At 38.5% G+C, this 23,361-nt stretch overlaps 1 long non-coding RNA gene across 1 annotated transcript in view; it reads right to left on the reverse strand.

The window, feature by feature from the left end:
• Nucleotides 1-23,112, reverse strand: part of LOC122791814 — a 251,138-nt gene extending 228,026 nt beyond the window's left edge. Inside the window, exon 1 of the long non-coding RNA XR_006363201.1 lies at nucleotides 22,557-23,112. This is a non-coding gene — a long non-coding RNA (uncharacterized LOC122791814). The remainder of the gene's footprint in view (nucleotides 1-22,556) is intronic.
• Nucleotides 23,113-23,361: the final 249 nt, after the last annotated feature.

Raw genomic sequence — 23,361 nt, forward strand, 5'->3', positions numbered from 1 at the left:
ACACACCTACACACGCACATACCTATACACACCTACAAACACACCCACCTACAAACACACCCACCTACACACGTGCACACATGCGCACACACATGCACACACACACACACACACACACACATGCGCATGCACACACATACACCCACACACAAAAATCACCCCTTAAGGACTTTGTTTCAGCTACATGTCCATGTTACCATAAAAAGACTTAAAAAGTTTAAAGTCATGGACATTCAGAAGCCTTGTAGCTGAAACACTATATCCTTAAAGAGTTATTTGCATGTATCCCATGGGCCACCATTACAGGAGGTTTAAGGTATCACACACAGATACACGCACATAATTTTATATAGGTGTGTACATATATTTGTAACAAAATCTGACAAGCTTTTGGACAAACACTACTGTTTCTTCATTCAAATCGTGCATAAGGGAAGAATCAAACACTGTAGCAGCCTAGTTTAGCTTAGTCACATGTAAAGATAAAAATGAACCAAAGATTTTAGTCAGTTTCCCAAATCCCTCATCTTCTTAGAAAAAGCTTCTGTAAGTTATCTTCACTTTACCCCCCCCCCCCCAAAAACATGACTGGCATCTAGTTTATACTGCTATTAGTTTTCAGTGCACAGTGAATCACTCTTGTAATTCACCTCCCTGGTGTTTTAAATAATTTTCTGTAGAATACAAAATACAAATTAAGTTGTATTTGGAGCTTCCTTTGCTTATTTGGCCAAGCTTTGCTTATACTACCATTTTATATCACACAAAATGTCTTATTTTTAAAGCAAATCTTGTTCAGTTTTGCCTGTGCAAAACTCTTTTGCATACATATATGGCTACATATACCAATAATATAGCTATCAGCATAGCTACTAAAATACTCACACTGCGGTGGTGGTGCTGCGGTAGCGTTGTCGCCTCACAGTAAGACGTTGCTCTGTTCGATTCTCAGCTAGAGCGTTTTCTGTGTAGAGACATGCATGAATGGGCTTACCTTCGTTGAAGGTTGTGCATCAGGGCTGGCAACTCGGCACGTAAAAATCTACTGCCAATCATTAGCGGACCGGAGTTCCGCTGTGGCGACCCCCAACCAGGAAAAGCCGAAAGACACAACAACAACAACATAGCTACTAAAATACTAAGTTCTAGATGTTTCAAGAGGTACAGATTTGTTGGCTCCCAAGATATCTTTGCAGGTATCAGAATGTGCACACCTTAATGCTCCACATCTCCTAAAATAGGAGGGACCACTAGTTACAATCCTATCTGTTTAAACACTTTTAGATTTCACCCCCATTTAATAAATAAAGCTAAATTTGTCAGCCATAACATCAGGCACAATATAACTGAGTAACAGATAATCCATTCTTTTTAAATAACTTTTTCAACCACATAGCTGGCTGAATTGCACTGGATCACAAAGCTCATACTTGCTGAATTCCAGCTACTTCTGCACCAATTATAATCAGTGTAGTTATTGTGATGCAACATTATTTCATTCATTAAAAGCAGATGAAAGAATATAATCAGAGATCAAGGAAGTAAGGTTGAGCACCTTATCTGGGAGAACTGAGGGTTTGGTTACAGGTTTTCAGCTAAAAGATTGCACAGTTATCCCTCTGTAATTGTCCTGAAACAATAGAATGGATTGCAGAAAAGTGGGCAACCAATCTAGCATGCAAAAACAAAAAACAGCAAATAAAAGTAGACTGTGCTGTCCAGATAATACCCCACCAGACTGCCAACAATAATGTGATGTTCCCCACTATCCTGGGTCAGTAACTAAGGAGCTTCAGTCCTCACTACTGACTCCAATAGGAGACCATCACTTAAAACAGGAGTAAAATGTCACAATTATCCTCCAAGAGCACAACAGGAACATGCTCTATAACCTGGGACTGGTATATTTCTGTCTAGCCCTACTGTGACTCCTTACACTCCAGAGCAATACGTCTCAGTTTAAGACCTCTGATACACACACTTAAACTAAATCTCACACATCCAAACACTTCTGGGAATGCCTGACAGATTTCCAGCTGTGTCCCTTCCCCAAAATAATATAGTAACACACTGTCACCAATCAGAGAGTTTATATGCCCTTTTAAAAGGGGTAATGAGGAAAACTCCAGAGACCACCAGGCTGTTGTAAAATGTAAAAATTCTTTAATGCAAACGTTAACACTTTCAGGATACACCCTTCATCAGACGTACACAAAATGACACAAATGGTTTAAAATATTTAAAACAATCAATAAGAATCTAGAAAGTAAAAGGTCTATGCCTCTTAAGAACAGGTTTTAAAGATGCCACTCCATTAAGTCCTAGGCTTCTATTAGCACCAAAGCTTATAATCCATTGTACCTCAATATTCAGTCTGACTAACCATCACCCCCCCCTTATAAACCTAAATTGTTAGCCAATTGTAACTCAGTGAATGTGGTATATTTGGCTAAGTGCATATGCTGCACATCCTATTATGTAGGGAAGACCAACTGCAAACTTAAGGATAGGATCTTGAAACATTTATCAGCAATACATTTACAGAATGTACATAATGCCCTTTTTCAACATATTAAAGAACATCATGGACATCATTTTACTTTTATGGTTTCACAATTGGTTAAGATTAATCCTGGGAAGGTGGGTAAACCTTCTTTACTTCTTGATTTTAATCAGTGGCAACAACACCAGGGCCGATGTTGTGAATATAGGATAATATTATGAATTTTTATGTCCTATGAGTCATTTACTGAAATAAGTGGCGGTTAACACTGCATTGTTAAACATCTTTGAAGTTGGAGCTTAGTTAATGCTTCTGTTTTTTAAGTTGATTTAATTATGAAGTGTATCAATGAATATTTTGATTCCAAAATTTTGTGTTCTTTGTCCATGAAATGAAACATGATTAAGGTTTGTTGTTCAGCAGAAAATTGAGTCATTAAAATGCACTAGCATGAAGAAACTTGGAGCTACTTAAGCAATATTGGTTTAGGAAGCCAGGATTTACAGAGCATTCTATGTCACCAGTCCTTGTACTGCTTATATAATATGAGGCTTTACTGAATTTGTTATATAGCTCCCAGAGAAGCATTATTTTTACTTTGGCTGACCAAGAATTCGAGATATCATCTTGGATGTTTTATACAGTATGTATGGTTGGGAGTTGTTACTATTCATTTTAGAATTTGCTGTTTTGTTATATGTGGATATAGTTATTTATGTACGAGTGCATTTTTAGCATAAACTGTAAATGATATATACTTTTTCCAAGTCAGTTGAGTGTTTTCCTGTTTTGAATGTTATGACATTGAACATGATGACTTTGGCATTCAGCAGTCTTCAGTTTCCAGTAGTAGCAGCATTAACAACTTGATGGGGGGGGGGGGGTTCATAGAATGATGATGCCGTAATTAAGCTAGACATTTTATAGGTTGTCTTTAATGACTACTGTCTATATTAGTAGTAGTGGTTTTAAAGTGATTTTATTAAAGTCTGAGGAAGCGGTCGGACCAGAAAGTGAAAGCACTTACTTTTTCTAATAAAGCAATTAATTTTTAAGCCGCTGAGTTGTGTGGAGAAATTTTATTAACTTTGTTCCTGTTGGATTATACACTTGTTCCTCTAACTCGAGGCCCAGTTGGTGTTATTTGCTGCTAGGTACTTATACCTGTCAAAGTTGTAAAGCGTGTAAATACATATCTAAGACACAGGTAATTTATCCATCCAATGGATTATACGGTATATAAACCTAAATTGTTAGCCAATTGCAACTCAGTGAATGTGGTATATTCGGCTATGTACATATGCTGCACATCCTATTATGTAGAGACCAACTGCAAACTTAAGGATAGGATCTTGAAACATTTATCAGCAATACATTTACAGAATGTACATAATGCCCTTTTTCAACATATTAAAGAACATCAGGGACATCGTTTTACTATTGGTTAAGGTTAATCCTGGGGGGTGATATAGTTAGTCAGACCGAATATTGTGAGGTACAATGGATTATAAGCCTTGGTGCTGATAGAAGCCCAGGACTTAATGGAGTGGTACCTTTAAAACCTGTTCTTAAGAAGAATAGCCTTTTTACTTAGTTTCCGGATGCTAACTGGTTGATTGCTATTTTAAACACTTTGTATCATTTTGTGTACGTCTGATGAAGGGTGTATCCTAAAAGCACTAACATTTGCATTAAAGAATTTTTATGTTTTACAACAGCCTGGTGGTCCGTGGAGTTTTCCTCATTGCTTTTTTTCAGTTTTTGCTCATATGGGTCTTTATTTCCTTTAAAAGGGGTGTCCAATAATGAAAATTGGATATTAAAACAAAGATAGCAAATGACCTAAAGCAGCCAGGCTTTCGGAGTGGCCCAGTAAGTTACCAAAGTAGGTATAAGCACTCTCAAATTACTAAAAACACTGATTGGCCAGCCACAATGTAAGTTAATAAAAACATTTAATAATGAGCAAAATGATTAAAAATATAAAACAGGAATTTCCAACAAACAGAACTCAATCACCAGGAAATGAAATCCAACATTTGGAAAAACTCTCATCATTTCCTTTTGGCTTTCCAGGTTATGTGTTGCCACTGTGGAACAATGGTCAGCAGAATGATTGGCAGTGGAGTTTTACAGTGCTGAGTTGCCAGCCCAGCAACCAACCTTCCACAGAAGGCACACATATGCGCGCGCACACACACACACAGTCAATTGAGAGCATCCAATCCACCTTCAGCATGTCTTTGGGATGTGGGAGGAAACCCACGCAACCACAGGGAGGACATGCAGACTCCACACAGAAGGCACCCTCAGCCGAGAATCAAACCAGAGAACCTCTTGATGTGAGGCGGCAACACTAACTGCTGCACCACAGTGGCCACCCCAACATTTGGAAAAATTCTGATTAGTTATAAGTTTCCTTTCTGACTAAAGAACATGGTCCCTGATCTAAACTAAATTACTATAACAGAGCAAAGACAAGCTTACAGTTCTTGAGTCCTTTTGGGTATCTACTGCACAGTACACAACTGTGAAGTGACAACTGTAACTGGCAAGTATAACTGGCTAACTGTAAATGACTTCAGCCGTCTTCTGCAGGCTCTTTTACAGACTGGCTTAATTGTCACAACTGCTCCAGTTCTAATTTTCATTTCATATTTTGAAAATCAACCAAACAGCTGTTTTAAGTTCTTTCCCATCTTTCAGCCTCTGACAGTAACACACAGCAACTTAAAACATTCCAATGACATCTGCAGATCAGCTGATTCTGAGACAGTCTGCATTTAGAATCTTCTTCACAAATATGCACAATTAGACGTATAAAGAAACACTGTTCAAATCCTTAAAACAGTCTGTACAGATTACAAATCAACATGTAAGAATTTATTTACAATTTAATAGCTAATCACAATGGCATAAAATACACAAGTTAATATGAAATTATGTACTAAAACTCAGCCAGACATGCTAACACGAATGAGTGTGTCTAATTTCTTCACATAGACAAAACCTACAAATTATGGGTACATTGCAAATGGCATTCACATCTTTTATACTTCTAGCATTTCTACAAAGTGCATTAAGTCTTTATTCACATTATCATTTCATTCCTTCTAAGGAAATGATATACAGTTCAGTGTTCTACAATGTCTCCTTGGTTTTCTTTGTTAACAGAAAATGGATGAATTTAACAAGTTTTATCTAGTTTAACCCATGCATGGGCCACATGGGAACCAAAGTGTAGCCTAGAACTCCTTAAGCATGAGGTAAAGAAACTAAACCTGCACAAGATGTTAATCTTTTGCAGGATGCACACACACACTTATGGGCATTTTGGAGAATCACCAGTTCATTGTTGCCATGTCTCTGGTATGTGAAAGGAAGTTTGAGAATCCAAGAATAAAACACACAGAAGGCTACTCAGGTAAGAAATGATATGGGGAACCAAGCATTGTGAGCAAATAGTATTAATCCTAACACTGACACACTGATATGAAATCCACTCATTATCCAATTATCTGCTTAATCTAGTTAATGGTCATAGAGAGGCAAAGCTAATAGAAACTGTTAAATTCAATTAACAAGTTACACAGACTAAGATACTGTAAAACTGTATATCTGAATTTACTGAAAGGTTTATTTAAACAAGCCAACCAAGCACTACTGTTGAGATTATAAAATTTTCTTTATAAACACACATTACTGTCAGATGCACTGCACTTCCTCAGATGACTCAAATAATGTCCACCAGACCGTTCTTTTACAGTTACTTTTATATAGGTTCAAACTTCGTCCTTGGGAAGCATTCTTTGTCTGCATCCTTATCTCATCCAAAGAAAACCAGTTCCTTAGCAAGCAGAAATATTCTTTCATTGCTAGGATAGTCTAACCTTTTTCTGCTGTGTTAGCCATTTCCCTTTAGCAAGTTTATTCACTTGAATATCTGTATACATTCAACTGTTTATATTTCAACAAGCCTCTATTGTCAATGCCATTTGCTGTTACAAAAACCTTCAGAAGTAAAATACCTTGTTCCACACAAGCACATTTTGTCAAGCTAATCGTATTTGTTTACTGCATATTTCTTTTCTGCACTTGCAGATGCTGTGTAACATGCTGTTGCTAAAAAATATCACACTGCTACTATGATAGAAAATATATATATAATTCAGTAGAACTGTTTTTCTTTCACAGTAATGGAGATCTGGTAAAACTGCTTTCTTTCAAATACATGTTATTACAATGATGGAAACAAGTTTTACGATTTATACTTCTATCAGAAATGTAAAGTGGGCACAACGCAGAAAGGCTGTTACTGGACATAGCTCCAGTGCCTACTGCAGAACAAATGCTCATGTACAAAACACATTGTACATCATTACAGGTAATTTGAAGTATTGTTGATTCAGCTGCATCACATCTTTAGAATGTGTGTATATGGGGGGGGGGTTCAGAATGCCTAGCAAAAACCTTCATAGAGACAGGGACCATATGCAGAAGAAACAACAGCTGAGAACCAAGCACTGTGAGACAGAACCACTTAACATTGTGCCACTGGCTATGCCACACAAAAGTCTTACTTTTTTTTTTAAATAGGTGTAATCACATTTTTAAGCAACAGGTTCAGAATTATCTTATTTGTTCTCATTAAACTGGCTCCAGAGTGGTGTTTTATTCCTGCATGTAGAGCACCAGACACTAAATTTTTCCTCGTCTCTTTATTACTACTATAAGGAAAAAGAAAGACTGCTAAACGTCAGTATCTACAGAGACAGGATTTTGAGGAATATGGAGCAGCAATGGCTGAGTGTTGTGTGTTGGTGTCAAAGGGTTAAGAGTATATGAGCACAACTCTCTAGCAGCATTCTCACCTGTTTTGCAAATGGTATGGCATGTATGCTCCTTAAAATGTCATCTTACAACATTATTTTCTGATTTTGCTCACAGTCACAGATGTTGTGGGCCTGTGAATGAGGAGACTCGCTCACCAGTGTCACTGCAGTATGTACATAGTTCTACATATGTGCCATCATGTTAAACAAAGAGGGTGAAATTCTCCTACCTGATGTTACTAGATGCACAACAGTGGATACTATAATGTACAACCCTTTCTATACAGAGTGGGCAAACAGTTATAGCTCACAAAATGTTCTTTCATCTATTCTGTTTTGTAATGAAGACATTTAATATCAACGCTTTGTGTCTTGTTCCATTTGTAAAATTAATTTTCTTTTACACCCAGTTCAAGAATTAATATATTTCATTCCTCTCAGTTTACTATTTACTCATCAGGTTCACATTTGACACTAAAGTTTTCATTTTTATCTTTGCGGTACTGAAGTGATATCATGATTACTCCAATACTGCAAAGCTGTTCTGTGCTCTGTGCAGGTAATCCATTTCTGCAAAGCTGTTCTGTGCTCTGTGCAGGTAAATCCATTTCATCTACCACTGAAACCTTACACTTATTTCATTAAGTTCTGCATACAGTGTGTGTTGTAATTCAGCCATTTCTGTTCTGATGTGAGCAGGTCTGTTAATAACGGACAGTGTGTGTGCTGCTGTGCTCTAGACTGTTTCTATACATACATGTATATGTATGTCAGTGTGCATGTACTATCTGCTCTGTGTGCATGGTAATGTGTATGATGTAGCCACTTGTGTTTTCTGTGCATGAAACTTTACTTACTTTTTGGTCCCTGGGTTAGTTCAGTTTTGGTATCTGGGTTAGTTCAATTTGGCATCAAGCAGAAATTCCCTTACTCTAAAGAAAAAAAGTGTTACGGCATCTTTAATATCCACAGGAGCCACTACCAACTCAAGCAGATAGAACCTTAATTTAATGGTTCATCCAGATGATGTCACCACAGAAGTACAGCAATCCACCCACCCCAGGGTCAGGATGCTTTGTTGATAATGAAACACGAGTCCAAGGACTTGAAGTAGAGATATAGAACACAACTTTTGATTTTCCAGACATAAAAATCAGGTACCTTACCTGCTGAGACATTGATAACTAAGGTTTCTGATCAGAGTCTTATATGCTGCAGATTTTTAGTATCTTGATTCATGAACGCCAGATAAAAACAGTAACACTTATGACATTCTGAACTGCAAGATCTTTAAGGAAAAAATACATACTCCAGTTTTGGCTGTCTGTATAAGACGAGTCCGATATAGCATGCATTTGTATTAGCGTTGTAAAGATAACTGCCTCTTTGCTTCCCCCCCCCTCTCCAAAGAAAAAAACTAAATGTGTTACCTCCTTTCACATCTCGAACATATGAGGACAGTGTTCAGTCCATTTAGATTATACTAAGAGGGACATCCCCTTCTCTTTTTGCACGATAATAAAAGGGATCCCAAATTCAAGTACTATATTTGGTGTAATATGGCAGGAAATATTACTGCAATGTAGCCTTATTTCTAATTCATGTATCTTAGTGCGTCTTTTGACTTTCAGAAGCAGGGACATTGCATCTTGTAAATGAGCAGGATACAAGTTAACATGAAATTTAGATTATTAACTATACAACATCAGACCACGTATTCTTACACTAGAAAAAACGGTTACTTGCTTTATCACAAAAGTAAAACAATGCATCGAAGTAAAAATCTGGATATTGTGCAAAACAGTAGGAATGTGCATAAAACTATATACCAGTAACAGAAATAAACTACAACATATACAACAGAAAAATAATGCAGTGCAAAACAATAACAGGCATGAACTTCTTAGAGGACAAGGACAAACATTAACCTTCCTGGCAATGTAAGGGCTACATGGCAGACATCAAAGTAATCTCGCAGATATGATCTCGTCATTTAGTAGGCTGCAGTGACCAACACTGTTGACATTTTAATGCTAGCCCAGGATCTGTAACAAATTATAGCTGAAGGAGATTAAAGTAGATTGCCACTAGATGGCATTACAGCATAAAATAAGCAATGTCAGTCCTATGTGATTACAGAAGTAATGAAACCAATATCAGATACAAAAAAACAAATGCCTTTCTGAATGTAATGCCCATTTTATCATACATATATTATACAAAATTTTATATATTACAAAACACACACACACACACACACATTTGGGAGACTACCATGTTATTTATAGGTTCATAGGCAAATACTAGGCTATCTGCCCAAGGGCATTTATAAGCCTAGCCAGAATGTGTTGGCTTTCGCCACCACCTTAGATTAGTTCCCTGTGCCTCTGTCCAGCAGAGCCATTAGTTCCTTGTGCCACTGTGTAGCAGTGGCGCAGTGTTATAGTATGCATGTCTCTGGGGAAAAAACATGAACACTAGTTGAAAACCTAAACAGACACAGTGAGGACAAGCAGACTTCAAAGAGGGCACCCAGCTGTAAATCAGGCTTGAGAACGCAGCAGTGTGAGCCAGCAACACCAACCACTGCAGTAGTGTGCCCCCCCCAAACAGAGTAAAATAGAATCCTAACATACAACTTTAGAGTGATTACTACCATAAATGCATGTCCATCTAGTTTGCTCTCATCAAAGACATTATTATTACAAAGGAATTCTGACCTGTGAAAGATTTACTCATACTTCTTACTTTTAAAATAGGTGAAGATTTTACTGCTTTATATGATGCTAAAATATCTCTATCCCCCAGCTTATCCAAATAATTTAATTTCTGCAAGTACAGGCATAAGGAACTGCAATTAAACCCAAGATCCTCTTTAATAGTGGGTTAATATAAACAAGTTCAAGAAAAGCAAACACAATCGGAAGATGAAACCACAAGAAACCACGTGGAAACTGTGCATGATAGGCTTCCTATAGCTTTATGGAATTCTGAAAACATGAGGCCTCATCTGCAAAACCTGAGACATCTCTTGAAATATTTACCTAAGTGCTGCTTCATTTCGTTTAGACTTTTAATTATGCTTTATTTATACCTAGAAGGACTGGGGAGTGTTTTAGGAGTGAAGATCCAGAGTTTGACTCATGTAGCAGTCATCAGCAAGAGATAAATATCCATGGAAAAAAAAAAAAAAAAGCTTTTGTAGAATAACTGCTTACAGAACACATCTACAGCCAATGAGCCACAATACCCATATTCTAAATGCTAAATTTCTAAAACAGCAACACATCTGTGAAAAACACAAAACAAAAAACAAAACAAGAGAGAGACATATACATACTGAGTTTTTAGTAATCAAAGTGCTGCCTTGCATAAAAAGATTATTTTCCGGTAAATACAATTGGTCATGCAACAAGCCATTCACCAATTAATCAAAAGATTCAGCAGAGCAGAATGCCCTCCAGATATGCTCATTTCTTTACTTGCATCAAAGTAGCTGAAATGGTCTTAGAATGCATTAAAGCACCAAGGCAAGCAAAACAGCAGTTAAATCAAGCAGGGATTTCTTTCAGCGGACGTATTTACTTGCGTGTCTCTTCACTGGATAACTGGACTGATTTACAAAAAAAGAGAATTTTCTGTTCAATTCAAGACAAAAGCACATTCGGAAAATATTACTTACCTGCATTATATACTAATGCAATACTGCACACTTCTGAGTACATGACTATAAGAGGGCAAACCATACTAAAAATGGTACTATTGCTTATAGCAAGCACATTTAGTCTCATAGCAGCCATCATACAAAGCATGCCCTTCAACACCAGTGGCTCCACTAGTATGTATGTTACCATGACAGATTGCATTGGTCTTCGATGATGCATCTCACACGCATGTAATCAATATTCTGGCATTTTGGGGACCAACTTATTTATAAGCTCTTTCCATACTGCTTACAGGGACCTTTCAGAAAATAACTGAAGACAAAATGGATATTTCAAAAAATGTCACCTCTAGAATACTCAATACAATGTTTTTACACGTGGAGGATCTTATGTGGTTTAATAGCGGTCTCCTGTGGTGTGCTAAAACCATGCACCCTTTCTAGGATATCAACTGCCTCTCTGGAGGTACTGAGTGTCATACGTTGTACATGTGTAGCAGTAAAGACCCCAGCTATCCCACAATCATGCAGGTTTGTGAACAGGAAGGACTACTATTTCATGAACTGCCAAACAGTGTGCGATGCATAAAGGATCACAACTGATGTGTCCACAACACACAGGCAGCTGAAATGATTCACATAGCTGGTACGTCTCAGCTTTATCATCATTTCCTACAGAGTGATGCAGGGCCACAGATGGCTAGTGAAGCCATTGTGCTAATATGAAACATACAGCTAGTGTGGCACTAGGAAGTAACTGTGCGTGCACACACACACACACTCGCACAATGTTGAGGGTGATGTTGAATATCCAAAGGAGCCTTGAATTATGGCACCTGTATGGAATCCTCAGAGCACAGCCAGTGTCCAGCATAACACTATGCACAAGCAAACATGCAACATCATGTTCTTAGCCACTTGCATGTTCCATAATATGGTGGTAAGGAGACAGTCGTGGCAACACCAGGATACTTGTACAGTCAGACTGTTAGCAGACAGACAGGTACAAGCACATACACAATACATGGAAGGTGCATCAGCACCACCATTAGAGAGCAGTGTGGTGGAACAGCAACAACTGGCAGCTACACAACCACCCCCCTCCCCCAACAGCAACAGGCACAATATATAGAAGTATAGGTAACATGCAGACAAGTCTGGATGCATGGACCCAGCACAGAACATAGTGAGGGTATGTGGTGTGGCACAATACACAGCAGTGCAGTTAACGTGCAGACAAGTCCAGATGCATGGGCCTAGCAGAGCACACGGTGAGTACGCGGTGTTGCACAAGTCAGACAATTTGTTGGAAAGGGAGCATTCAATCAAATGGATTTTAATGACAACAGAAAGCTTTGGTTAGAACTGAAAATGTTTTGGTGGTGAATGCAGTAAGCAGTCTACAGAACAAAAACACATTTTACACTGCAATGAAAAAGCATTTGCCCCCTTCCTGATTTCTTATTTTTTTGCATGTTTGTCACACTTGCATGTTTCAGATCAAACAAATCAAACAAATTTAACTATTAGACAAACATAACCCAAGTAAACACAAAATGCAGTTTTTAAGTGATGATTTTATTTAAGGAAAAAAAAAAAAACTATCCAAACCTACATTGCCCCCCCCCCCCCCTTGTTAAATCATGGAGTATCACATTTTTGAGAAAGCCGAGTTCAATTTCACTAGCCACACCCAGGCCTGATTACTGCCAGACCTGTTGAATCAAGAGATCACTTAAATAGAACTTGTCAGACAAAGTTAAGTAGGCCAAAAGATCCCAAAAAGGAAGACATCATGCCGCAAGCTAAAGAAATTCTGGAACAGATGAGAAACAAAGTAATTTACATCTATCAGTCGGGAAAAGGTTACAAAGCCATTTCTAAAGCTTTGGGACTCCAGCGAACCATGGTGGGAGCCATTACCACAACTTGACCATCTACAATGGAAAAAACATGCAACAGTGGTGAACCTTCCCAGGAGTGACTGGCCTACAAATTAAACAAAAATTGCACCAAGAGCGCAGCGACGACTCACCCAAGAGGTCACAAAAGAACCCAGAACAACATTTCAGTTAAGGTTACTGTTCAGAAAGAGACTGGGCAAAAATGGCATGCATGGCTGAGTTCTTAAGCAAAAACCACTGCTGACCAGAAAGAACATAAAGGCTCATCTCACTTTTGCCAAAAAACATCTTGATCCCAAAGACTTTTGGGAAAATATTCTGTGGACTGACGAAACAAAAGTTGAACTTTTTGGGAGGTGTGCATCCAGTTACATTTGGCGTAAAAGTAACTCAGCATTTCAGAAAAAGAACATCATGCCAACAGTCAAACATGATGGTGGTAGTGTGATGGTCTGGGGCTGCTTTGCTGCTTCAGGACCTGGATGACTTGCTGTGATGGATGGAACCATGAATTCTGCTCTCTACCATAAAATCCTGACTGACAACAAAACAAATAAATAATTAAATAAATGCATTCCTTGAATGAGAAGAAGGAATGCGTTACACATCCCGTATGACTGTAGCTGCCCGTTCATAGATTACAGCTGCAGTGGCTATGCTTTTCAGCCAAATTGCACTACGGCAAAGTGCTGATGCAGCCATTTGGTTTCAGCGATGTAGCTCACAGGGAAATGTCTTGCGAGCTACATGCCGGAATCCATCGGAAACACTTGATTGCAATTGTTGCTGCTAAAGGTGGCACAACCAGTTATTAGGTTTAGGGGGAACAATTACTTTTTCACATAGGGCCATGTAGGTTTGGAATTTTTTTCCCTTAATAAAATCACTTAAAAACTGCATTTTGTGTTTACTTGGTTATTTTTGTCTAATATTTACATTTGTTTGATCTGAAACATACAAGTGCGACAGACATGCAAAAAAAATAAGAAATCAGGAAGGGGACAAATACTTTTTCATTACACTGTATATATTGTTTCTACATGCAGTTCTTTTTCTAAGATTTTTAAGAATTTAATTTTTGAAACTGATTTGTTCACTAGTGACTTATGGGACATGTTGCCAAATAGATTAGCTGTTTTCATACAGGAAGGCATGTAGTTTATATAACATGCTCATTTTGAACAAATTGTTACCACATCATGATTTTGAGATATGTATACCTGCAGTCACTGTAAAATGGGTCATGAACATCTAATGTTTTGTGATACATCATACCTCTCAACTGTACTGATTTTTGCAGAATGTCTAGATTTTTGTCTCACATTTTGGTCCATTTTTCATAAAAGTGTGTTTTTCTGACAAATTAGTGGCAAATCATTAAATTTAAACTAAAGTTAGTAAGTCACAGACATTTGAGTTTCAGACTTCATACCCTTCAGAAAATTCATGGAAATGCAAAACCTGTTATTCTATCAACTTTCTAAGCTTGTAAGAGCAATATTTAAAAATTGTCCCTATTTTTGGGCCTTTGTCCTACTTTTATTTATGGCGCATTGGTAAAACTATAAAAGGAGGTTAAAATTCACTACAAATAACCTTTAAGGGAGAGTACTGCTCACTCTAAGAGCTGTGGCTACGTATATTAGCGAATTTAATGGAGTTGATGCTGTGTGTGGTGCTTAATGTTGACTGGGATTCAGAATGACATACCACTATAGGGGAAAACCTTAACACAGCCATTTGCTCCCCTGCAGTTAGCCTAACAATTCATAAACTGCCCTACGATTTACGTTTTCTACCAATGGAAGCCTTGGTGTGCAAGGCAGTCTTGAGGGTACAGCTATACGGCAATGTGGCAACTTGGGCAGTATTGAATGTTAATTAGCCATGTACCCAGGAATGGCATCAGCCCCCACGTTAAGCTATACAGCTTAAAATTTCAATGTTGGAGGAAAAAGCAAATGTCATTAAAAAACTGTGGTCACCAATTCACTTGTATAAAAGCAGCTGGAGTGCAGGTAAGTTCAGTGAAGTCTTGGGAGGGTGTTAATGAGTGCAGGAATGTGCATCTGAGATTATGAACAAAACTGCATGAATGTGTGTGTCTGCATGTGACCACACTAGGGGGAGGTATAGTATCGAAAGTCTGAATCTGTGTGTGTGTGGGTGTTGGATAGTGCATGTGGAGGAGTGTTTCTGTGACTGTGATAGACTGTGGAGGTGCCTGTTTATTGATGGGTGCGTGTGTGTTTATAGGAATGTCTGGGTGCGTGTGTGTTTATAGGAATGTCTGGATGTGTATGTAGGAGGCTGCTTTTGCCAAGGCAATGCATGGGCTACAAGAGAAGAGACAGTTACGTATGATCCTATTTCAGGGTCACTGCAAGAGTAATAAATATTAGCTTACAGAGTGATAACAGACAATTTACATCTACAATGCAGATAGTCCATCTTCAAGTTGGGAGAGATTAATTCCTTTACCAATAGCTGCTCTTCTGTTACATGAGAGAAGGTTAGATACTTTCCTGGCTAAGTAGATGGTCAAGTTTCATCCTGGTTTTAGAGATATGAAGTAGAAAATTTAGGCAATGATTTAGCCAAATGCCTAGATGTTTGAAGACATTTTCTGTATCAACTAGATTGTTGAAGTTGTATATTTTAATAGATGCTGTGCCTTTGGAGAGTTAATGTAGAAAATGTCAGAATGCCTGCTACACATTTTTAATCCTAGCCATACTTCTCAACTGCCCCAAATTTGGCAGAAATTCCACTTTGGGGCTCAAAATAACTGGGTGCCATGAATTTCCATCTGGCCCTTTAAAATTCTGTTTTTTTTTATATTTACTTGTGACTTGCTGATGTCATCATGCAACATTGGCATGCTCTGTGGTGTTGTTGACATTAAAGAATGAATGTGATGACACTGAACAAGCAGAATTGCTTGATTATTATTCTTATTCTTTACAAATGCATCAAAAACGTGACAGTCAAGTGTGCGGTTGCATGTATTCTGTACAACATCAGCAATTCAGCAGTAGTTCAGACCCTGAGGACATGCGAGCAGGGCCAGACTGAATTTAAAATAAACTTACTGCTGCTGCTGCTCCAGCTCTGCTACACCCAAATGAAAGCAAAGCACACAAAATAAGACAGTGCTCCACCTCACCTTCTCAAACGGAAAACATCTGCAAGATTTAGCTTAGCTAACACCCAAGTAGAACAGATTTATTTTGTATGGTGTGCTTGTGGTGGAAGATGGACCGTTTGGAACACTCACTCACTAGTGGCAGGAGTGGGAGATGGGACACACACTAGGGTTGTCACCTTTTCAAATGCCCGAAGTGGGACATTTTTTGTAGAAACATGACATTTTGAAGGACAAAACATATCCACGGCCAGTGCAAAGTACAGAACTTTACTTTTTTGCACAATTAAAAGCTTATTTGTATAGCATTTGAGTTGCTTATGCTGTTTCATATGACATTTAGGGGTTTCAGATACAAATAACTGCTGCATGCAACTAGCATGCAACTATTAAAGAAAACTTGGGAAATATTTTTTTGTCCTAAAATCTCAGGTCATTTGCCATTTTGTTTTTTTTTTTTTTTTTTTTTTGCAGGTCACAACTGCCCAAAGAGAGACAGGTGGTGGTGGTAACACACAGACACAAATCAGGGCAGCAGGCTAGATCAGGACAGGATGACAAGAACCTGGATATACAAAGCCAAAAGAGAACAAGAATGTTACTGTGCAATACTGCAGGCACCAGATAGATACCATGCTCCAGTGCCAGACCATCCCCAGACAACTACGGATGGGAAGACAGGGACGAGGAAAGAATGAGCAGCCATACCTGTATCCAACCCCACCAACTCCTCTAGCATCATCAATTCTTCATAAGTAATTTAAGTAAAAAAAAATTGCAGACATCGCAGTTTGAACTTTGCACAAATTAATCATGGTTGGAAATATCGACCATCACCAATCAGTTCAATAAATATAGGCACAATTATCATCATGTCTGAAGATAGGAAGGAAGGAAAGATTATAATTCATTGAAAATAAATATATACAATATAAAATTAACATATGCATAACTGTGTTGTGTGCAGCTGCTACCTGCAATATCTGGTAACTTGTTTAACTGTTATTTATACTAGGTTAGATGCCATCAGCAGCTCAGAAGTTCAGAATGACTGGTACCGGTTTTGCAACTTAAATAAAGCCTGTTGTTGCTGCTGGCTTTCTGCAGCTGCTTTGTATCAAACTCAAATTGAAGTAAACGACTAGTTAATAATACTACGCAATTTAAGAACCAGTGTCCACAATCAATAAGATGTTTGCCTCATGTTCTTACTTACTGGTTTCTATTCTGTTCCTCATAATAATTTCTGGCTTTTTGGCAAATCTTGGAGAAGTCTGAAGTAGTTTCAGACTACTTCCTTCTATCCTTCAGAAAGTGTATGCTATGCAAAATCTGCTATTTTAACAACTTGCTAGATTTTTGGGCCTTTATTACTTTTGGCTTTGTCCAGAATTCCTCTCAATTCTGTTTTTAAACTCAGAGTTTGAGTGGTGATATCCCATAATCCTAATGGAGTGGATGGGGTTTATACTATTATGTATGCACATGTTATGCTGAGCAGTGTCCAGATTACTTGCCAGCTGTTCCTATTTTCATATGCTTTTTGCGCATATGTTTTGAGATCTGCAAATTGAGAGGTATGAAAACCAGGGTGGAATTTCCAGTTCCTATTTCCATGGTCTTGGTTACATCTGAATTGGATTAGGGAAGTTGTCATGAGTAGCCATGCTACAGAAATCAGGTTGTAGGTTATGAAATCAACTGAAAAACTACACTCCAACACGACCTTCAAATCTCAAAAAAAAAAAAAAAAAAAAAAAAAAAAATACAATGGAGCCAGTAGCTGTAAACCAATGTTCTTTACTGGTGCTTCTAGTGCCTCTGTGAATACCTTCAAGGAATAACTTAAGCTACCATTCAGCTCAATAAATTACAATGCTGTTCCAATCACATGGTACATTCACAATTAATTAACACTAACTAGTAAACAGGAAAACCCTTAAAGCCCCAAACACTTACAAAAATAGGTACATATCCTAAGTACAATGAGAAATACCAACAGCAAATTCATGTTTTCACATATTCTTATTAAATAAAAATATTTCATTAAATATCATACATAAGTATTAAATATTTAAATGTACTTCCAAATTCATGCCTTTGGGTTGTAAAGTGCTGAAATTCAAAATAAATCTACTTTCCATTTTAAGTTTGACTGGCAGTAAAATCTCCCCCCACCCCAAACTAGCTTTATGCAAGTGTCCAGCAACTGGACTACCCAAATTACAATTTCTAATGTCCCATAGATGTTCAAGAATTCTGATTTTAACCATACATTTAGTTTGTCCTCTATACCACTTAGTGGTAGTGCAACCACATGCAAGTCCTGAGCAATTGGCTCCATTATGAATCCCAAGCCACCAACTTGCTTTTTTTGAAAGTGATATCATTTTCAGGGAAAATTTAGTAAAATGGCAGCTTCCTTTAATGCCTACCAAATACCACTGCTTAGTGCATAGAGGTGAACAAGGTTATTCTCCTTCATGGCCATTTCAAAGACCACCTGTTGAGGTCCTATCATGGTGCATTTAAAAAAGTGGTTCAATGGAATGATCTGGCTGTTGAGTTGTCCTTAGGCGCAAGCATCATCAGAATGAAGCAACAGTACATTGGTCTGATAACCTGTGGCACAGGAACTGTGATGAGCTGCATATATGGGAAATGGAGGTTAAGCAGGAATACCCTAAACAGTACAGCACATAAATGTTTTATTGCTTTTTATATTTTTATATCTTTATGTTTCGTCTTATCCTGGTGAAGGTTTTGGAATGGAAGAATTGTTTCAAATGAAAAATGCATGTAAAGGAAATGTAAGGAATTACATTTTTTACTTTGTGGATCTTCCACGTCGGACAGACATGGTACTGATGGCACTACACATGATGTGTTTGCATATGTAGTGTAGGCTTCTGCATTGCCCTGTTCATAGGTTGGTACTAGGCTATCGGCCCTAGGGCCTGTACAAGCCTAGCCATAACAATTCCCTGGCTATTTCTTCCCACAATATTTACTTCCCTGGACCCCTGTCTAGCAGGGCAACTGACATGATCCCCGGGGTAAATTTCCTATCCCCCATCCAGTCGTCAAGGTTCCTTTTGAAGAGGGACAAGGAGGCGCTCTGCTTGACATGTATGGGCAGTCTATTCCAGAGTATGGGGAGTCTCTGGGTCAGGAACCTGTCCCTCCAGCATGTTTTGTTCATTGTGATGACAAGGTTTAGGTCCCTGGAGCATGTGGCTCGGATGGATTGGGATTTTTAAGCGTAGCATGTCCAACAGCTCTGGTTTTGACATGGCCTTGTATGTTAAGTAGATATTGCCTCCGAGTATAAGATATGGGATAGAGTATAGCTGGAGTTTTTTTAGTCGGTCAGCATAGGGCATCTGCTTTAGGTCTGTGATTCTTATAGTGAGGCATTTCTGCGGCCTTTCCAATTGTTGCAGATGTCTCCTGAGATGCATACCAAATGGGGCGATGTACTCTAGGATGGTTCTGATGAGTACAGTGGGACAATGACCTTTTTTCTGGATGAAAAGCCCTTAGTGATGAGGTGTGCCACATAGAAGGATTTCCTGACTGTTGTGGCGATGTGGTTATCGAAGGTGAGACCACTGTCCACCTGTGTGCCCAAGTCTCATCACACTTTCAGTGTTTAGTGTACTGCCACCTATGTGGTAATTCATGGGTACAGTTTTTTTCCCAAAGGGGATAACTATACACTTCTTGGCACTGAGCTTGAGCCCATGGCTCTGGCACCAAGCATCTGTTTCTATAAGGCCCTTTTGTAGAATAGGCACATAATTTGGGGATTCAATAATGGCTCTCAGTTTGCAGTCATCTGCAAACTTTGTTAGCCAGAGTCCCTTAGTGTTGGCCTGTACTTCAGAGAAGTAGACGACAAACAAGAGCACTCTCAGGACTGAACCCTGAGGTACTCCACTTGTCTGGAGCTAGCTTTGGAGTCTACTACTTTTACAGTGTGGGTTCTGTCAGTAAGCCAGTTGCAGCCCATTGAGTGATGTAGGGATTTATGCTCAGCTTAGTAAGTTTATCTATGATTCCAGAGTGGGGGATGGTGTTGAAGGTCTTGGCGAGGTCTAGATAGGCTGTGTGGATCACCTTACCCTCGTCCACGGCTCTGGAGACAGATTCGAAGAGGTCAGTCAGGTTCAGGAGACATGATCGGCCCTTCACGAACCCAAATCTACAGATAATTTCTGGCTTCCTTCTAATAAGCATACCTCTTAAATGTACAGATTTTCACAGAATGTCCAAATATTTGCCTCATACTTTTGGTCTGTTCTTCATAAAAATTGTGTTATTTAACAAATCACCAGGATGATCCAAGGATTAAAGCCACTAAATAATGATATGCATTTGAATTTCAGACTTCATATTCAGCATAAAATGCATGCCGATAGAAATTTAGAAAGTTGTTAGGATAACAACTTTCTAAATTTCTAAGAGCAATATTTTAAATGTGTCTATTTTTGGGCCTCCCCCCACCCATTATGTCAGGCTTTGCCCAGATTTCTTGTACCAAGAGTTTGAGAGGCCTGCTTCTAAAGCTTCTCCTCAGTCTGCTTTTTTCTCTTTGTCTATTTGTTTTCGCAAACGGACATTTCTCATCTGGATTTCTTTAATCCTTTCATTTTTCTTCTGTCTTGTCAGGCCTTCTCCAAGGAGTTTATACCCTCTTCTCTCCTTCTCTGCACTTTTTCTTCATGGTTTTATTTGTTTGAATGTTTTGTTTTGCCTCCTCCTCTTTGCTTGGAAAACAGTAATTGCATGCCCTTATAGACAAACAAACCACAAAGCTGTATGTATATACCCAAACCTTAACTTTCTTCTCTGCTATATAATTTATTTTTACTCTGTTATTCCCTAACTTAATGGGCAGTAATGATGCTTCCAACCACACATCTCTAATCTTGCTTCTCCTCTTCCATTTTGCACCTCCCACTACCTAATAAGTAAAAAAGTCTTTCAGCTTTTCCCGGTTAGGGGTCGCCACAGCAGAACTCCGGTCCACTAATGATTGGCAGTGGATTTTTACAGTGCCGAGTTGCCAGCGTGACACCCAACCTTCAAAGAAGGCACATCCATTCATGCACATACCTACCTGCATGTCATTAAGCATCACTCGACCGTGGGGAGGACATGCAGACTCCACACAGAAAGCGCTCCAGCCAAGAATCAAATGGGATAACCTCTTGCTGTGAGGTGACAAAGTTAACCGCTGTACCATAGCAGCATCCCAACTACAAAAATAAAATAAAGAGTCCAGCACATACAGGCAAGTGCTGTCTTTCTGCTTCCTTCAAGTGATATATTATGTTTTCCACATAGTTTGAGTTCAGTTTCATACTTTGTGACATAGGAGCTAATGGTCACATGTAAGGAACAGTGAATATTTTCATGTAACGATCAAGCCATTTTCTACATCTCTAAGCAGACTGATGGAAATTTTAGGATGCACACAATAAATCATCATCACAGGGAAGAACGTTTTTATTCCTCTGTACAGCTACTCTGGGGAGATCCCATATGGTAAAATTTATACACACATCCTAATCTTGCTTCTCCTCTTCCATTTTGCACCTCCCCTAATAAGTAAAGTAAAAAAAGTTTTTCAGCTTTTCGGTTAGGGGTCGCACAGCCGGTCTCTCCGTCCACTAATGATTGGTGGATTGAACTGTTCAGGTACTTAGTGACTCTGAAATCTGTAAAAGCATAGTAAAATTCGCACCCAAGGTGGGCAGAATTGTGAGGGGAAACTAAATCTGATGAAATTTGATGGAGAAAAAATATGCAGGAGTTCTGATGGCAGCTAGGACCTCAAGAAGTCATAGGTTTTTAGATTATCTTTGGTGCATTTTAGAGCACTTTCCAGTCTATTTACCTGTCATTACTGGATTCTGATGAATATTTCAAATGAGGGAGTTGGTCGCTTTCTTCAACAAACTGCCTCCACAACAACATATCACAGCCACATTACAAGCCCCAAACTGCATATACTTTCTGGATAATATTATGGCCATGTTAACTGCCCCAAGCTGCATCCAAGTTCTTAATTATAAATGAAAATTTTACTTACAATAAAAGTTAGGTAGTGATGTATTCCAATAAAAGGTTTGGCATATCTGTTGCTTAAGCTCTTCACATAGAGCACTCGCATACTTTCCTTGCAGTAAAAACAAATTTTATTGAACAGAGCTTAAAAATGGCTTACTTCAGCAAATGATAAAGCCAGCCATAGTTCAGTGTGTATAAACAGTATATATGTGTGTTTACATATAGTCTTACTATTTATCAATAAAGTGTGCAACATGCTTGTTACTTAAGGCCTTCAAGGAAGGGTACTGACTTACTCAGTTTTGAGTAAAATCACAGCAGATGTTATGGTATACAATTTAAAAAGTGGCTTCCTTTAATAAGTGATATAGCACAGAATAGCTCAATGCATAAACACAGGTCTTGCAGCAAAATACAAATAAAAAGTACTCACAAGCTTCTGTGTTGTCTTTGTGTTTACCAGGTCAAGGAATTCTTTGTTGCATAAATCACCCTCTTGTTTTTCATAACATTCCAATCTTGAAGCAGAATCCAAGGTTCCTATTCCCATGCTTTTCTTTAAGCAAAAAAAAGTTCTTACAGTCTGACCTAGGAAAATCAAGCAAGGAAGTTCCTTTCTCTTTGTTAGATCATTATATCTAACACTTAATGGAAGCTCCTCTTTCTGTCTGGGTTTCGGTTAGAATAGCAGCAGTTAGTTCCACTTTCTACAGATTAAACCCACAGCTCTAAAGTCCATTAAATGTGTTTCACAACTCACAATGCTCTTCATTTCAAGTGTTTCTTACTCAGTTGACTTCACATTAAAACAAACTTCTTTCTGTTTTAACATGCGAGTATCAGTGTCTTATTAAGGAAAGCCAAGCAGGGAAGACATGCTTTCCTTTCACTAGAACAAGACAACCAACACTTGGGACAATTTAGAATCCCCTCTATCCTGCCTGGACTACAATTAGCATGGCAGACTGCACTCACTCAGCACTGAGGAGTTTTTCTTGTGGTAAATTCACAGCTCAAAAGTCCATTAAATCCAGCTTAAACCTCTCCAAGAGTTTTTTATTTAGCTATATTCTCTTCTCAGCACTACCCTCGCTGGGGAATTTCATCCTTACTCTCTTTTAACTTGTGAGCATGGGTGTGGCAGACACATGCTCTTCTCTTCAGAACTGCTGCTGGGAGAATTAACTCACTCATAGCCAGACCCAAACCCAGTCACATTGTAAGCATATCAAAATTCT

This window comes from Protopterus annectens, chromosome 17.part0 (genome assembly GCF_019279795.1).
Source record: "Protopterus annectens isolate FY-2018-M chromosome 17.part0, PAN1.0, whole genome shotgun sequence".
Classification (NCBI taxonomy): Eukaryota; Metazoa; Chordata; order Ceratodontiformes; family Protopteridae; genus Protopterus; species Protopterus annectens.